Genomic DNA, 19,970 nt, shown 5'->3' with positions numbered 1-19,970 from the left:
AAATGTAAGAATTCCATTTATTGTGTTTAGAGTACTTTTTTATGTTTTATAAGCAAGACAAATGTGAAGGAACAGTTATGGTTCTGTCCTCATAAATAGCAATTTGGCGAGCATAGTTTTCTAATGTCTTAGAAATAAGACTTCTGATTTTTGCTTCAATATTTTTTGCATAAAAAATTTGTCATACTTTGGTTTAAAAAATTATGTAAGCTGGTTTCATTTTCCAAAGTCTTTATTTTAAAATAAATATGTGTATTTATATGATTTATAAGTATACTCACAGGTAAAAATACATGTGTTCCTAGAACTAGTTTGTATATTTTCATTTCTGGGTTACACTGTATCTAAATACTGTTATCAAATCTCAAGGTAATTGAGATTCGATAAATGTATAAAATAAGTACCTCAGTTATGCTACCAATAAGAGAGGACTGCAAATTGTTTTTAAAAATTTTGCATTCTATATCTGTTACAGAATACATAGGATATTAAAAAAATTTTTATTCAAAAAAGATTAAAGGACAAAAGTATTAAAATAGCTATAGATACATAATTTTAATAAACATACAATATAAAAAGATGGAAATTGTGACATTTAAAAAAATGTATTTGGGGGAAATAAAAGGGTATAGTTGTAGAATGCAATCAAAGTTGTTATCAGCCTAAAATAGACATTTCTATAAAATGTTTCAAGGGAGTCACAGGGTAGCCACAAAACAAAAACCTACAGTAGATATACACAAGAGAAGAGAATCCAAGTATGCCACTATGGCAAATTATCATTCAAAAGGAAGACAGCAAGAGAGGAAGAAAGGAACTACTTAAAGCACAGAAAATAGTTAACAAGATGGCAATAGTAAGTCCCTACCTGCCAATAATTACATTAGATGTAATGGATTATTCTCCAATCACAAGGCACAAAGTGACCAGATGGATTAAAAAAAAGACCCAAATATATACTGCCTACAAGAGTCACTTCAGCTTCAAGGACATAGGCTCAAAGTGAAGAGATGGATAAAAAGCATTCCATGAAAGTGGAAACCAAAAGAGCAGGGGTAGCTAAACTTACATCAGACAAAACAGACTAAGTCCAAACTGTAACAGGAGACAAAGGAGGTCGTTGTATAATGATAAAAGGTTCAACCCATCAAGAGGCTATAATAATCATAAATACATATACATCCAACATCAGAGAACCTACAATGCAATAAGCAAACACTAACAGATAGGAAGGAAAAAATAAATATAATAATAGTAAGGGACATCAATACCCTACTGTCAACAATGCATAGATCATCCCAACAGAAAGTCAGTTAAAAAAAAAACAAAAAAACACACATTGGAATTGAAGTATACTTTAGACCAATGGTCCTAACAGACATTTACAGAACATTTCATCCAATGGCAGCAGAATATGCCAAAAAACTGGGTAACCTAGAAAAACTGGATAAATTCTTAGAAACTTACAAACTACCAAGACTAAATAAGGAAGAAACAAAATATAAACAAGCCAATAGCAAGGAGAGCGAATCAGCAATCAAAAACCTGCCGACAGAGAAAAGCCCAGGACCAGATGGCTTCACAAGTGATTTCTACCAAACATTTTAAGAATGAACACCAATCCTTCTCAAGCTGTTTGGGAAAAATGAAGGAAAGGGAATACTCTCAAACTCATTTTAAGAGGTTAAAATTACCCTGATACCATAGCCAGATAAGGACACTACAATAAGAGAAAATCACAGATCAGTATCTCTGATGAATATAGATGCAAAAATTCTCAACAAAATATTCGCAAGCCAAATTCAACAGCACATTAATAAAAAGGACCATTTGCCATGACCAAGTGGGATTTATCTCTGGGATGCAAGGATGGTTTAACCTATGTAAATCAGTAAATGTGATACAGCATATTAATAAGTGAGAGATAAAAATCATATTCTCATCTAAATAAATTCAGAAAAGGCATTTATCAAAATACAACATCCTTTCAAGATAAAAACACCCCACAAATTGGGTATAGAGGAACATATCTCAATACAATAAAGGCCACATATGACAAATCCATAGCTAACCTCATACCCAACTTCATAGCCAACAATGAAAGGCATTTTAATGCCCAGGTAAGGAAGATCTGCTATGCTCAAGTCAGGGCCCTGTTTGGGAAACCTCTGGATGGGGACATCTGGATAAAGTCCCCTGAGAGTGGTGGCTCTGCAGACCCCTGAACCCTTGGAGTTTACAGAGGTGACCCACTCTTCCCTAGCAAGAACTGAGACTTGACACTAACATACTGTGTCACCAAGGCCATCAGGAATATGTGGATGCATGGGACACCACTGATAAGTTCCTTTTCCTGCAATATGTGATTTTGTTTGAGAGTCTGTAGTGGCTCGTTTCAGGCCAGAGCTGATGGTAGAAGCAGTGACAGGGCTAGGATCATATATATCCATAGGGGCAGTTGCCCCTTCTGGTAATCAGAGACTCAGGCCTCTCCTGGATAAAGGTCTGGGCCATCAGCAAAAATACTAGCCAACAGGGCAGGTTATCTAGAATGGTTAGTAAAGGAAGAAAAATGATGAAAGTTATTTATGGTCTCAGGACCCAGTGCAAAAATGGGGGCCATAGCTAATCTACTCGACCTGTTTTATAGGTTTCCCCCAGAAATCGTGACCACCTCATACACTTCTCACATTTTTTAAGTCTCACTTTAAGTTTATTCTTACCTGTCACAGCTTCAAGGTGGTGGTTGGAGTACAGCAGACACTACTGGTTCTCCATGCAGATTCAGTTGGATCCTTTTTACCATTTCAGTTGGTCTCTCCCAACTTTAGTATACATTGGCTTCCAACAGCCTACACTTGTCTCTTCTTCAGAGGCCTGTCACTGGACTCTGGAACTACCTGGGTGTTTGTGTTCCCTGTGTTTGCCCTGTTCATCATGGTCCCACAGAAAGAGGGCCAACTCTATGTGTGTGTGTGTATATATATACACACACACATATATGCATACACATATACATACATATACACACACACATATATACATACACACACATATACATACACACACACATACATACACACTGTATAAAATGAGAACTATGGCCTGGGACACAGCATTTCACACAGCTCTGAGGAACTGCTCTGGAGAGGTGGGGGGAAATGTCAGTATTCTACATGATTTTCATGGAAGCAGGTACATGCAGTCAAGCACACATTTAGGCAGAACCTTGCTAAGTCAGGAGGAGCAGATGTCACTGTTAATGATTTTAGTGCTTTTCTAGATATGAGGAGATGTAAGAATTTGGGCTCATAAAATCTCCCAAAAATGTCTATCTGAAGTCCTGTACTGCCAGTTTTCCCCAAAGCACAGAGTACCTCATTCCTGATCTCCACCCTGAACTCCTTTCAGGGAGTGTTAATGGTCAGTGGCTGCAGCAGCTCATGATTTAACCCAATGTAGATGGCAACTGCCAATGTGATTTAATTTTTATACAGACAGACGGCAAGTGACAATTTTTAGTTGGAAATACGGTGGAAAAAAATTTTGACTTTGCTACAGATATTCACATTCTAAAGTATGTTGTTTTCAGCTAGGATGGTAGCATATTGTGTTTAGGTACTCAACACCCATTATTGGCAAAATAGAGAAATGTAATTCACCTGATTGTAATCTTGGCATCATTCTCTATTTTCTTATGAGATGGTGACTTAAGCATTCTCAGGAGCATTTCTTGAGCAGTCATCACTGTAAACTTTCAGGTATCACCACAAGATGGCAGAAGAGGATTAATCATGGAACAGCTGACATCGAAGGCTCATCTTGTAAGATTTTATTAAGTCATTTTCACTCTCCTCCTATGTGGTTAGAATTACTGTTGGTAATTTTTTTAATCTTAAAACTTATATACTTAACAAGACGATATGTGTTAATCAGGGTTCAACCAGAGAAACAGAACAAGTAGGAGATATATATTAAGATCTTGATTCCAAGGAATTGAGTTATACAGTTGTGGTAAGGCAAATCCAAAATCTGCAGGACAGGCTGTCAGGAAGAGTAGGCTGGAACTGTTAGGTAGGGCTGAAACTTGTCCACAGAGTTTCATCTTCAGAGAAGCCTTAACTCTGCTCTCAACTCCTTTAAACTAGTTGAATCCAGCCCATATGATTATCTAAAATAATCTCCCTTACTTAACAACAATTGATCATGGAATTTAATTACACTTACCAAACAGCTCCACAGAAACACTAGACTAATATTTGACTGTAAAACTGGGGACTGTATCCTGGCCAAGTTGACACTTCAAAAGACCACCACAGTCCACCCCTTGTCAGTTTGGCACACATATAGTTGACCTTTGAACAACGTGGGGGTTAGGAACATCAATACTCCCCACAGTCAAAAATTCACACATAACTTTACAATTGGCCCTCTGTACTGCAGCTCTGCATCTGCAGATTCAACCAATGCAGATTGTGTAGTACTGTAGTATGTATTTAGTGAAAGAAATCTGCACATAAGTGTACCTGTGCAGTTCAAACCTCTGTTGTTCAAGGGTCAACTCTACATCACTTTAAACTATACTTAATCCTGAGTGACACCACCAAAATGGAAACATAGGAAACTCCTCTCTGTCCCCAAAAAGATCAACAATTATATAGTTATCCATGAACAGAAACACTCCAGGAGAGTTCTGGAGTCCACTTAATAAACTTTAGTAATACAGTAGAACAAAAAATCTGAGAACCACCATACAAGACAAGGATGCCTCTATCATCCCACCCCCAAAACAGGCATTGCTCAGCACTAAGAGGGAATTCCTCAGCTAGAAAGAGTTCCCCATGCTGGGAAAGGAAAGCAGGGTAAGCAATCAGCTTCTTCAGCCTTTGGGGCACTGCATGAAGGTCCTGCTTCAGTTCTACTCCACTCAGAGACTAGCAAAACTGAGATGTAGAGATAAACAAAAGATGTAGAGAATCAAAGTACACCACTATGGAAAGCCATCAGTTTATAAAAGAAGGCAGAAAGAAAGGAAGAAAAGAAAAATGAAACTATAATACAGCCAGAAAACAGTAAGATGAAATTAATACATCCTTACCTATCAATGACTACTCTAAATGGGCTGAAATCTCCAATCAAAACACAAAGAGTGGCTAGATGGATTTTTAAAAAAAAAAAAGACCCATCTATATGCTGCCTACAAGAGACTTCAACTTTAAGGACACACATAGGCTCAAAGTGAAGGGATGACAAAATATATTCCATGCAAGTAAAACATAAAAAAGAGCAGGAGTATCTATACTTACCAGAAAAAGCTATACTTTAAGCCAAAAAATGGGAACCACAGACAAAGACAGTCATTATGTAGAGATCAGGGGGTCATTTCATCAAGACATCATAAATATATATGCAACCAACATTGGAGCATGTAATGTATGGAGCAAATACTAACAGATCAGAAGGAAGATACAGCAAAGGACTGCAATACCTCCACTTTCAACAACAGACATCCAGAAGAATATCAACAAGGAAATATTGGACTTGAACCATACTTTAGAACAAAAGAACTAATGCATTCACATAGACAGAAACTTCCATCCAAGAGCAACAGCATATTCTCAAGTGCACATGGAACGTTCTCCAGGATAGAGCACATCATAGGCCATAAAACGAGTCAACAAATTTAAGAAGATTTCAACTATATCAAGCAGCACAAGGATCTCTATTCAATGTCTTGTAATAACCTATAATGAAAAAGAATCTGAAAATTTATATATATAGATATATGAAACTAAATCATCTTGCTGTACACCTGAAACATTATAAATCAACTATGCTTCAATAAAAAATTAAAAAGCATACACAAAAAAACTATTATCACACATCCTTAGAGACCACAACAGTATGAAACTAGAAAGCAATTACAAAAGGAAAACTGGATAAAAGACAAACACGTGGAGACTAAACATGTTACTAAACCACCAGTGAGTCAATGAAGAAATCAGAGAGGAAGTCAAAAATATCTTGAGACAAATGAAAATGGAAATGCAGCCTTCCAAAATCTATGGGATGCAGCAAAAGCAGTTCTAAGAAAGAAGTTCATAATGATACAAAACTACCTCAAGAAATAAGAAAAATCTCAATCTAAACTTACACATAAAGGAACTAGAAAAAGAACAAAGCAAGCCCAAAATTAGAAGGAAGGAAATAATCAGAGTGGATATAAAATGAAAGAGACTTAAATAGAAAAAATAAAACCAATGAAACTTAGAGATGATTCTTTGAAAAGAGAAAGAAAGTTGATAAACCTTTAGCCAGACTCATCGAGAAAAACTGAGAAAGCCCAAATAAGTAAAACAGAAATGAAAGAGAAGTTACAACTAATACCAGAAAATACAAAGAATAGTAAGAGACTACTACACCAACAAACTGGACAATCTAAAAGAAATGGATAAATTCTTAAAAACATATGATCTTCCAAGACTGTACAAGGAGGAAATAAAAATCTGAACAGATTGATTACTAGTAATGAAATTGAATCAATACTCAAAAACCTTTCAACAAACCTAAGTCCCATTCCAGATGGCTTCACAGGTGAATTCTACCACTTAAAAAAGTTAATGCTTATCATTCTCAAATTTCCAAAAAAATTGAAGAGGAAGGAACACTTTCATACTCATGAGTCCAGCATTACCTTGATACCAAAACCAGACAAAGGCAATACCTAAAAAAAAAAAAGTAATAGGTAAAATTCCCTAATGAACATAGATAGGAAAATCCTCAACAAAATATTAGCAAACAAAAGCCAACAATACATTTGAAGGATCATACACCATGATAAAGTAGGATTTGTTCCAGGGATGCAAAGATGGTTCAATATCTGCAACCTCAATGTGATGAAATGAACAAATGAGAGATAAAAATCACACAACTATCTCAATAGATGCAGAAAAAAAAAAAAACTTGACAAAATGCAACATCCATTTATGATAAAAATTCTCAGCAAAGTGGGTATAGAGGGAACATACCTCAACATAATAAAAACCCTATATAATCAACCCACAGCTAACATCATATTCAATGGTGAAAAGCTGAAAGCTTTTCCTCTAAAATCAGGAACAGGACAAAGATGCCCACTCTCACCACTCTTATTCAACATAAGAAGTTTTGCTTCTGCGCCATCTTGGATGCCTTTTATTTATTTTCTGACTGCTGTGGCTAGGATTGCCCATACAGTCACTATTTTCAAATCACATGATACTATACATAGAGACTCCACCAAAAAAAGAAAAACTGTCAGGACTAAATGAAATCAGTAAAGTTTCAGGATACAAAGTCAATAAATAGAAATCTACATTTCTATACATTAATAATGAACTATTAGAAAGAAATTAAGACAATAATCCCATTTACAACTGCATAAAAAATACCTACAAATAAATTTAACCAAGGAAGTAAATGACTTGTATACTGAAAATTATAAGACACTGATGAGAGAAATTGAAGACAAGACAAATAAGTGGAAGTATATACCAGGCTGATGGATTTAACGTTAAATTTAATAATGTTAAATTTATTAATGTTAAAATGTCCATACTACCCAAAGCAATCTACAGTTTCCATGTAATCTCTATCATAATACCAATGGCATTTTTCACAGAACTGGAACAAATTATCTTAAAAGTTGTATGGAAACACAAAACACCTGAAATAGCCAAAACAATCTTGAGAAAGAACAGAGCTGGAGGTTTCACACTCCCCAACTTCAGACTACAAGCCTACAGTAATCAGAAAACTCTGGTACTGGCACAAAAACAGACACATAGCTCGATGCAACAGAATAGAAATCCCAGAAATAAACCCACACTTATAGGGTCAATTAATCTATGACAAAGGAGTCAAGAATATACAATGGGGGAAAGACAGCCTCTTCAATAAATAGTTTTGGGAAAATAGGACAGCTAAATACAAGAGAATAAAACTAGACCACTTTATTACACCATGTACAAAAATAAACTCAAACAATTTAGATAAATGGATTAAAAACTTGAATGTAAGATCTGAAACCATCAAACTCTTAGAAAACATAAGAAATAAGCTCCTTGACATGATTTGGTGTCATATCAAAATATCATTGCCAAAAAAAGTACAAGCAACAAAAGCAGAAAAACAAGTGGGACTGTATCAAACTCAAAAGCTTCTGCACAGAAAAAGAAACAAAATGAAAAAGCAACCTACCAAATAGGAAAACATATTTGCAAACCATGTGTCTGATAAGGGATTAGTACCCAAAATATATTTTGAAATTCATACTACTCAATAGCCAAAAGCAAACAATCCAAATAATGGTCGGAGGAAATGAGTAGACATTTTTCCATAGAAGACATCTAAATGGACAACAGTTATATGAAAAGATGCTCAACCTCACCAATTAGAGAAATGCAAATCAAAACCATGAGATTATCACCTCACACCTGTTGGAATGGCTGTCATCAAGACAAGACATAACATCTGTTGGTAAAGATGAGAGGAAAGAGAACCCTCATACACTGTTGGCGGGAATGTAAATCAGTATATCACTATGGAAAACATGGAGATTCCTCAAAAAGTTAAAAATAGAACTACAATATGATCCAGTAATCCCACTTCTGGATATATATTCAAGGAAATGAAAGCAGGATCTTGAAGAGGTCTCTACACTCCCATATTCATTATTCATTGCAGCATTATTTACACTAGCCAAATGTGGAAACAACCTGTGTGCCCATCAACAGATGAGTGGATAAGAATATGTGATACACACACACACACACAGTATAAGGTATTATTCAGTCATGAAAAAGAAGGAAATCTTGCCTTTTTCAACGTGAATAAAACTTGAGGCCATCATGCTGAGTGAAATAAGTCAGAGAAACACAAATACCATCCATATGATATCACTCCAGTGTAGAATCTAAAAAAGCTGAACTCGTGAGAAACAGAGTATAGTAGTGGTAATCAGAGGCTTGGAGGCAGGGGAAATGAGATGTTTGTCAAAGGATACAGACGGCCAGTTATAAGAAGAATATATTTTGGGATATAATGTACATGATGATTAGAGGTAATACTGTATTATATACTAGAAAGTTAAGAAAGTTATCACCACACACACAAAAATGCCTATTAGGTAACACAGTGGAGGGGTTAGCTAAATATGAAAGTGATCCTTTTGCAATACATATGTGTAACAAATCAGCATGTTGCACACATTAAACTTACACAATGTTACATGTGAATGATCTCTCAATAAATCCAGAAAAATAATGTAGAGATTCAAAGAAATAATGAACACAGCTTCTGGTAAGCAGTTGCCTTCCATACCCTCTCTTGTCTGACTCTGGTTACACCATTCCTTAACTCTGCACATGCAGCTCTGCTGTGGCAATGGCTCCACCTCCACTAGCCCCTCAATGCATTAACATCCTTAAAGTAACCCTACTCCCATCTCTGCAAATATTCCCTTCAAACTCTAAGCTTTGCAGAGTGTGCTTGTTTCCTTCTGAGACCCTGATCATCCTCATGAAGTCCTTATGAACAGGATTTGTGAACTTTCAGTTGCTGTATATGATTATATTCAAAGTAATCATCAATACATACATTGACTTATAAGCATCTTACCTGAACAGCTAGAAGATAAAGATAAGACACTATTAACATCTCAGCAGATACATGAAATGTGTCAAAATGTCTTTTGGGGGAGAAATAATTTACAACTCTCTTTCCTCCTTCATATTTTCTGCCCTGGGACTTTCGTTCAATAGTGAACAATCACTACCAATCACATAACATTCACTGAAATTTGACCCAACTGAAGATGTAGATTAATTCCTGCAGCCAGTTTTAAATGTCACAGTATATCAAGGAAATTCTTTGGGAAAAAAATAATGATTTTCCAAAGAACATTTCTTTATACATTTCTTCCTTAAAGAGCCAGTATTTGTTTCCAGAAGTCATCATTCATATGCTGCTTTATTTTTCTCACTGCTTATTCTAATTAACTCATGAGACTTCACTGCAATCAATATGTCTTTGATTGTGGTGACATTTTTAGTGATGGGAAAATAAACAGTGATTTGCCTTGATGTAGTTGTGGTTATTTTTTAATGTTAAGCTAATATCATAATTATACCTACATATGATATTTAATATGAAAGAATGTTTTAATATGCTAATATTGAAAAGACTGAGTAAGTTTGTTTTTGTTTTGTTTAAGAGAAGTGGCCTACAATAACATCAGTTGTAGCCATTAGTGTATATACTACCTAAACATTGGCTTTCAAATCTGTCTTGGGAAGGGCTTGCTTCTAAGCTGGGGAATTATTATTAGCAGACAGCCCTCAAGTGACAGCTGCAGAGAACTCATCTTCCCAAGGTCATACCCTCCCAGGGCAGCCTGCATCTCCTGTCTGACCAGCATAGCCTGATGTAGGACACTGATGAGCTAGCTCCCTGCCTGAATTGATCAAGGCTTTGTCCAGCCTGCACATTTCAACTTCTGTCTAGTCCTGCCTCTTTCCCCCTCCTTTCACAAGTGGACATCCCTTATAGACACCTTGTACCCCAAACTCCAACTGAGCAATGACTTCAAGAGAGCCCAAGTTGTGAGAGAGGTCCTACATGGTCAACAAGAACATGACCAGTTTGGTAACATAGGACAATTTTACATTTTCTGAAACTCAGGGAAAGCAGAGTTAAAGCAGAAAGGCAGAAAAGAAAGCACCAGATTAGATGGTACATGGACTCATGATTTCTAAGATTTCTAGTTACAAAACAAGATTATCAGTCCTGGATTTTTTAAATGCCTGCATGTGATAGTTAAACATCTGATCCCTTGTTTTAAGTATGTCATTTTTACAGTAAAAAGATGGAAAAATAGATACTAGGAATGTATCAACAAAATAGCTAGTGTAGTTAAAAATGAAGACATTATGATTACGTGAAATTAGGTCATTACCTAATGTTAACAAGTCTTCACCAAAAATAAAATTTAAGATTCATAGAAACTTAAAGTTTACAACTTAACTTGAGAAGCTGAGCATTCCATCACTACAATCAGAAATTTTAAATACTCCCACACACAAAATGTTTCAATACAGTGTTTTTATTTGGCCTGCATGAAAATGTAAGCAGCAATGTACAGTCTCAAAGCTGTGATCAGCTCAAATCGCCTAACACTTCATACTGGCATTCCTTCTTTTTATCCCCTCACTCTTGCTGCCCTAGGGTTGCACACATCTCCTCCCCAATAAAGTAACATATTTAAGTTTTGTTTCAGTATGTCTTTTCTAGGGAACCTAGGTAAAGAACTTCAGAAGCACAAGAGATTCTAAGATTCTAGGCAATGACAAAAAAGCTGTAATAGTCCAAGTAATAGTCTATATCTTCCTGCTGCATCCAAAAAGCTATGTTTCAAGCATCTACTGTGTGTCAGGCAAGTATGATGCTAGGCACGTAGGGGTGCAGCAGCAAACAGTAAGTCCCTGCCCCGTGGAGCTTGCATTCCAGTCAGGGAGACCAACGGTCAGGTAGGGTTTAGTACTATGAAGAAAGCAAAGCAGGATATGGAGTGGGCAGTGTGATGGAGAAGGAAGCAGTATTATTTTAAATAATGTTGCCTAATAAAGGAGATTTTTGGTTCACTCTAGTATAGAGTGAGATTATTAACTGAGATTATTGAATGACCGCATTTTGCAACATTTATTGTCATTTTCCTTTTCTCCTTATTTTACTTGGCACACTCAAATAGCTTTTGTGCACATGTCCGGTATTTGTATGACTTCTGTGTCTGGATTTATCTTTAAACGAAAAGAAAAAGGTAGTGGCTTTTCACTACTATTTCAGTACAGAAGGCCAGTGATAAAACACATACTGTAGTATGAGAATGTGGGTGGTTTGACACTAGTAGCTGTTTAAGGTTTTCCAGCATGTACTAGGGACCTGCCTCACTTTGAGATTTTGTTCAGCCATAGGGTTAGGAGAATCCCAAGTTCACTGAAGGAATTTAGGAAGTTTTGGTCTATAAAAAGTTATAATTTTTCTTCCATTCTTCCTTTAAAATTATATCCACTTTTGAAAAGTGAATACAGTTCATTGTATTTGAAGTGCTTTCTTATACATTCCATGGCTCTTTGTGACTATCTCGTAGATTAGGTATAATACCTGATAGATTAGGAAAGTTTAAGAAAACTCCCTCAAAGAAACTCCCTCAAAGTCATATGACTTTATGGTAAAGGTAGGACCCATTTATATCCAAATAGTCACTGTATTACATGGGTCCAAACTAAAGTTACTGTTACAGAAGACTTCTGAATTGCTTCAGTTTATAGAAAGAGTGATAAATTTCTTATTCGACATAAGTTTTCAAACTCTAAACCAGTTGCCTTTATTATGTAACCTTATTTGGATAATTGGTTTAAACAGGGAATATAATTACTTCATTTATACCATAGAATTATGAGACTTAGGGGTTCAAGATTTTTGGACCCTTAACTTCAGATGTGTGATTGAACTTGGTTTAATAGTAAAGGCACATAATTAACTCTGAAGTCACATCTGGACAGATGCAAGGAAGATTTACACCTGTAGAAGTAGATGACCAAGTAAACTAAACTCTTATTAACAGTGTTAAACAAAGGAAAGTCTCCAGTTATACTAGAAGACAGGGGGGCTACAGCCAACAGGCTAGATGTTTGTGTTGTCAAATGATCCACCAAGGACCCAACTATTCCTTTATCACATATTAATTAACATCAACTATAAAGAACCCACCATGGATAAGGTACTAAACCCCTGATTTCAGGTTCTGCTTTTAGAGAATCCAAGGTGAGACTGGTAGCTTTGTATGTACTGATGAGGGGGGTCCTACAAGATATAAGAGAATTGTAAACTATTTTTAAATGCTAAGGTGTAAAACAGTGTACTATGATTCTACTTTGTGGAAAATTAAGTAGATAGATAGATAGATATAGAGAAACTCTGAAAGAAACGTTTCTTTTACAAAAAAAAATCATAATTGCTAGGGGAAGAACAGGAAGGAGACAATTTTTTTTAAGTGAGCAAATGAACATGTAAAAAAAAACAAAATTCAAGAGAAAATACAGTGAGTATTAAGAGTTCAAGGAAAGCTGATGAAGAAAAAAATGGTAACAGACTGATGTCTTATATCGCCAATATTCAGAAATCTTAAATCTCAAATAAAGTCTCAAAATGCTTTAAGTTAAGGATTATAGGACAGGCATAAGTAATTCATGGGGAAACAAGTAGCCATTAAGCATATGAACTGTCCTCAAATTAATAAACAACCAAAGAAAATATGCTCTCATTTTTCAACTTTCAGCTGAACAAGGATTAGAGAATGCCACCTGGAATTGAGAGGATGCAGGACGATGCCAATTCCTGTTGCTAATGCAGTTATAGGGGCCATTAGATCAAGGTTTGGAAAGTAAACCTAGACTTTGACCCTGCTACTCTAATTCCTTAGGATAATCTCCATAAATAGACAAATACAAGGCATTCAGAGTTTGCACAATATACCAGTGACCACTCTGCTAGATGATAAAAAAGGTCCTAAACTCCAGAGACCGCTCCAAGAAAATGAGGAGCCAACCCCATTAAAGAGTTGAGGAAGGCTTCCCTGAGGAACTGAATGAAATACTTGCAAATTAATCAATAGTTCAGTTAGGTTTGTGACTTTAGATAAAGGAATACACAGCTAATCTCTCACCCTAGACAGTCTCCATTCTCAGGTGACTTCACTTTTGAGAATAGCTGTCTTTAGACAAAGACCACATCACTTACATCATGCCCTGTCCTGGTATCCCCACTCAGAACCCCAGGAGTTCTAGGAACTAACTTTTCCCACATCCAGCCAACGATTCCTCTTGATTACACCTCATAAATATTCTTCTAGCTAGTTTGTTTTCTCCATTTCCAATCCTGCCATGCTGGTCCAAGCTACCACCTGTTCATACCAGGCAGGACTCAGTTAAAAAAGGCATCCCTTGCCCACACTTACTCCATTTTTATTTTCTATGGAAAAAAAAAGTAATTTATAAAATGAAGTTTGATCACCAACATACCTCCCATCACCCAATTATACTTAACATCCTTGCTGGTCCTGGTAAGGATTTTGAACATTATCATATATGTAACTAGGAAGCTATTAAAAAGTTATCTAATGCCCAGCTTCCTCTCTGCTAGTTCAGCAAGTGAATGCTTCAGACATGGAGCTACACATCACAAAATTTGAGCATCCTTCAGAATTGTTATCTGTCCTCACGATGATCAGTCTGGTGGGGGAAAGTTATAAATGAATATGTGGTCATAAATAGACCAAGTAAATGAGGGCTAGCACATAGGGTTGTGAGCAAGGAATGAAGTAGAGGCACTTAAGCTGAGACAACAACATTTCAGCTGAAATCTAAAGGGTAACTAATAGCCTCAACCTTGGGGCAAGGAAGGGTGGATGCACAGGAACCAAATCTGTAAATGTCCATTGGCCTCATTTCTTTGCTCTTGACCCAATATGAATGAAGTAACTTGAGGAAGACTGGCAAAGCCAAAGGGCAAATGTGGCAAGTCTAGAGGAGTCCCTGGGAAGGACAGAAAAGGTTGGAGGAGGTAAAGAGGTAACTAAGCCATAATAGTATTTTCTGAATTGTTAATTATCTGGTATAGATAATCTGCCAAGACTCAGAGTAAGTTGGTGGTAAACACTGCACTAGCACCCAATTGTCCTAAAACCTCCCAGTATCCAAGAGATGTCTTGGCTCTAGGACATATTACTAAAGGCGAAAATGCAAGGCTCCAGATTCACGTGTGCCCTCCATCCAGTAAGGAGACTTGTCTCTCCATCACACATGGCCCCTGGGGCCCAGGAGGACATGTATCTCAGGTGGTCTCATGCCTCTCGAGGCAGAGAATATAAGGGACTGGTCAAGGGCCTAGTCCTTGGAGTGCTTCTGCTCCCACTCGACTAGGACTACTCCACTCTGACCTGTTGCTACTAGGTCTAGCAGTGTTTAAACAAAAAATGCAAAAACCTGAGTCTGGTTTTAGCTCTACTCCAGCAAAGGCATAAGTACTTCTAGCAGTAAAATGGAAGTTGAGAGCAGCAAAAGAATCTTAACATCTAGAACTCTCACTGTAGGCACACAGGTGTCTAGCCTTCATACCTGCAGCTCACAGCTGACATGAGAGTCTAGGTGTTGTGGGGTGGGCCTATTTTAAGACAGTTCACCATGAGCTTTCAACTCAATGTCTCATTCAAAAATCTCCCAACCAACGTGAGGCAGATAATAACCAGCTTGGGTCATCCAGCAATTAACCATTCGTCAAATGTATCTCCATTCTACTCCAAAGCCATGTAAGTCCTAAAACTCCAGAACAGTAGGATTTCCCTGAGTCCACTCTGCACAGACCCCACACCTGGTGAGACCAGCACTTTATGACCACCATATCCACCCTCATCCTCTGAGGGTTTGCTTTTTTCACTCTTTCTCCTTGGAGGTGGGATAGTGAAGAACACGCCTTTCCAGGGTACTTTCCTACAGGGTGGGGAACTAAGTGGTCCTCACATCTGTGAATACTGACAATATTTTGGCTGTAGTCACAATTTGGACACTGGTTGCCACCATAACTGAACCAGCCCCTACTGTCACCTCTAAAACACATTCTTTCAAGAGTCATTATTTTTCCTCCACTAGTGGCATAAGAATACACAGTTGTCAACTCTCAGCCAATTTGAAATGAATGCTACCTCTTCTGGCCCAAAAAACTAAGCCACTGAAAATGGGCACACTTTAAGTTCACAGTGTGCTTTAGAACATTTACTAAATTCCCTAAAAGCTGGAAAATTGTAGGAGGCATAGTAGATTATCAGCTGATCCGCAGAAAGCCTACAGGTCAGTTCCCTTATAAGTATACAGGAATTGCTACCCAGGAGAAGCTTCTGAATGAATTTCACAGTTACAACTAGCAAGGGGGAGTGGCCGAGACTTGAATGCAAATAGAAACACAACCAAAATTTTAAACTTCATTCAATTTTTTAAAATTGTGGCTACTAGACTACTTAAAATGGTGACATGTGGCACCCAGTATCTCTCTGTTGGACAGTGCTGCCCTCTAGGCAATTAGGAGGTGGATCCTTGTGCTGAGAGAAGAACAGTTCAGAAGTATCAGAAGGACAATCCCTATCTGGGGTTGTGGATGCTCTAGCAAGGCCATGGGATGCCTGCAACCTTGTCATTCTGGTCTGCTCCCTGGAAGGCTCAGCATATTATACCCCTTCTCCCCATTCCATTTCCAAGAGACAGTGCCTAGATTTCTCAGCTGATTAGACCCAGATAGAATGGTTGTCTTCAACAGGCTTTATTCTGCTGGACTAAAATGAGAGTTAAGTAATTGAAAGTAAAAGACAGTGTAGATAAAGATGTGGGCTGGTTCTACTCAGGATATAAGCCATCAGTTAGTTTTTCTACATCACATTAACACAGCCTCCCAGAATTCCACTTTAATATGTCACCAATTTTCATATCCACAAGGCTGCTACCATAGACAATCAATGGCTTAGGTGATCCTCCATTAAGAGATCACTGGTACCTACACACAGCTCACATGGCCTCATGGTTACACTACGGCTGTCATCCTGTGCAATAGGAGCCCTTGCAGGCTTATCCTCCTACTCTTACACTGAGCTCAGGTTCGAGTGACTCATCTCAAGGCAAGCAAAGAGTTAAAGTCTTGGTTCCCCTCATAGTTAGAGCCTCCCTGACCTAGGACTACACTGGCCTGTGAATAACCCAACCTGACGACCTACAAGTGGCCTAAAAAGCCTGTCTCCAGACACAAATTCGGCTTTGTTTTGCTTCATTTGACAGGCTTTTCAAAGAGGCTAACCATTTCAGAGGGTAACCATTGCATATTGTTTTCTGTCAAAGGCCTTAGGACTTTGAACTACTTGACCAGGGCAGAGAAAACAAGTCTTTCACAGGGTCTAGACCATCCAGGACTTGGAAATATCATGCTGAGCTATTTTGTACAAGTTATAGAAGTCACATGTAGAGACAGACTATCCCTAATATGTGTGCTTTAAAATGGTCCTCAGAGTTAGACTCCTGGGAGCTAGGTTCTCCTGCCTTAGTTTCTAGGTAGCATGAGAGTTGGAAGAGCAGCTGTTCCTCTGCACAGCTTCACACCCTGCTTAGAACAGAGCCCTAGTTCCCCATGGCTTCTCTCTCACCTGCCAACCACCTAGTAATTAAGCTCAGATCCATCTTGGGAACAGAGTCTGTAGGAAAAGTGGTCACCCTCAAGAGGAAACCTGTGCTGAGCAGATCCATGTGTAAGAGCAGGAAAGACACTAGAAAAGATAGTCAAGTTCAAGAATTCACTGGATATGGAGGACTTAAAGGCATCAATGTCCCCACAAGAAAGGGTTTGTTGCTCCAGATGCTGAGAGGGCTGTCAGCAGCCTCCAGCCACCCTTCCTGCTGTCTCTGCTGTGGGGACATGACCTCCTCCTGACAGTAACATTCAATTATTGACTGCAGAAGGCATATGACAGCCAGCCATTTCAAACCACTGTAGACGCCACCCTAGATGGCCATACATATGCAGATGCTCCCGTGGGCCTAGGCAAGGCACTGCTGTGCCTACACTGCACTGTTGTGCAACTGTTCCCCAATCCCACTTCCTTTCCCATCCCTTTCACAGGATTTCAGCTCTAATAAGGGCCTTCATGCCAAAGTCCACCTCAATCTCTAATTCCCAACAACCCAACCTACAACATCAAACAAAAGGGACACAGAAACATTCTATGCCTTTTTGCCCAGTTGTCTGGTCATCATCATGACAAAGTCCTTCGCAATCTACACCCTCCCAAATGAGGGGACTTACCCAGTTCTGGTACCTCTAGAACACGCCGTGGTTTCCAGGCTCCTCTAGTTTCTAGTTACATGCCAACTCTTACAACTTTTAATGGCCCTGGAGTCTGGTTTTATCCTCTGACATGTTAGCCTGCCTAGTGTTAGATGAGAGAAGGCCTCGGTGAGGAGCTATCATCTGTGTCTAAACATAGATGTCTAAAAAGCTAAGTTGTTCTTTCTCCTAGAGTTAGAGGATGGTACCATAAAAGGTGATCAAATTGTCTGGATAGTTTAAGAACTGGCTGTATATATTCTTTAACTCCAGAGAGGGTCCCAACACAGAGTAACCACTAGTAGAGGGAGGCAAGTTATCAAATATCCATGTTCCCACCACTGGAACACTCAGAGAAATTGAAACTCTGTACTGCTACCTCTTCTGTGAGACCCGAAAACAATGTAGATGCATCCTCTGCTCATGTAAACCCAATGGTGTCTATAAAATATGCTAGACTGAGTCAGAACTGGTTTTTAAACCCAGTTAAAAACCCAAGCTGAATTACCTTAAGATGTCGACATGTAACTTCCCAATGTGATAACAGACTATAGCCCCAAGGTGGTTAAAAATTTAAAAAAAAAAAGGATTCTATAAGAACTGTCTTGACTAAGAGCACTTTACAGTGTTCTATCTGAAAATTTTCAGCTTCTCTGGAAAACCAGAGTTCAAAGAATTTTGAACCCAAGTTAAATAGCTGTAAATCCAGATTGCAAGGGATATAATCTGTAATTTGATCTAATGATTGGCAAATTGTTGATACCCTTCAGTCAGTGTACCAATACACATTACGCCACAATGAACCTGTGGGTGACACCAGCAAGTTCAGCTGCACACAAGTGCAGGGGTGTACACAGTGATGAGCTGTGGTCTTCTCTGCTGTTTCCCTACCAAATCCATATCCTTTCATTTACTGTGCTTCATCCTTATCTTCCCCACCTAAGAAAAATTACATGAACCCTAGAGGCCAAGAAAAGTTCCTATGTTCAGTCCCTACCATCAATATCCCAAAAATGAACCCAGAATATACACTTAGTCATATTTACCCCTAATCATGCATTCTCTCCATCCACAGGAGGAAATGCAAAAGTTTACTTGTAGAAAAGGAAGCAGGCTGCTCAACTACAGGTCCTCTGGCTACTTTTGAAAACATGATATCCTTCACTCCTGTGACACCATCCCATCACCTAGGTGTGTGCCATTGATACATAACAAGAGCTACCTCTTGCTTCACTGGGACATCTGGCTCTGCTTTAGCCTTCTGAGTCCATTTCCCCACTGAGGGTCTCTGTCTACGTTCTGCCGAACAGTTTTTGTTTCACATCACATGCTTGAGAAATATTTTCCTGTTACTTAACCTATTCTCTTTCCCCCAAACCACCTCCGTCCAAGGCTATATACGTAGGATATCCCTTTGGACCATCTAGTCAGTCACAGCTGGTTTCTTCCCCCAAGAAAGCCTTCTCAAAACATTCCTGGTGAGCCTCCAACTCACCTGAGGCTTCCAAGCAACACAGAGCTCTGCTGCACGATCATGGGCTACCATCTCCTGGCTGCAACACTGACCTAGTCCCAGCATGTCTGCCCCACAGGTCAGCCTTGGACTTGTCTGATTCCCCTACCTGCACTTCCACCAGGAAGGGAGAGGAACACTCACATCTTATAAGGCATAGATATGAGGGAATTATCCAATAGCAATGTCCTAGGGAGTTAGATGCCTCACTGAGTCTCGACTCTACAAGATCTCTACTCACAGACAGCCGGCTCATACACCCTTGTCTGTTTTTTTGACCCATCTATTCAAAAAAGCCAGATGAGAATATCTGCTTAGCTCTCTGTAGACCCCAAGTGCAGATTTGCCTTAACAGAGAATTCTAGGCTTGATTGTTGCTGCTGGTTGGGGTAAGGTTGGTCCCTGAGTGACAGCATATGGAAGGCAGACCTCAATATGAAAGATTTCATACGAAAAGAGAGCAGGCCCTTACTGATTGAACGGGTACATCAATTATTCCTTT

Source organism: Camelus bactrianus, chromosome 2 (assembly GCF_048773025.1).
Source record: "Camelus bactrianus isolate YW-2024 breed Bactrian camel chromosome 2, ASM4877302v1, whole genome shotgun sequence".
NCBI lineage: Eukaryota > Metazoa > Chordata > Mammalia > Artiodactyla > Camelidae > Camelus > Camelus bactrianus.
This window is presented reverse-complemented; position numbering follows the sequence as displayed.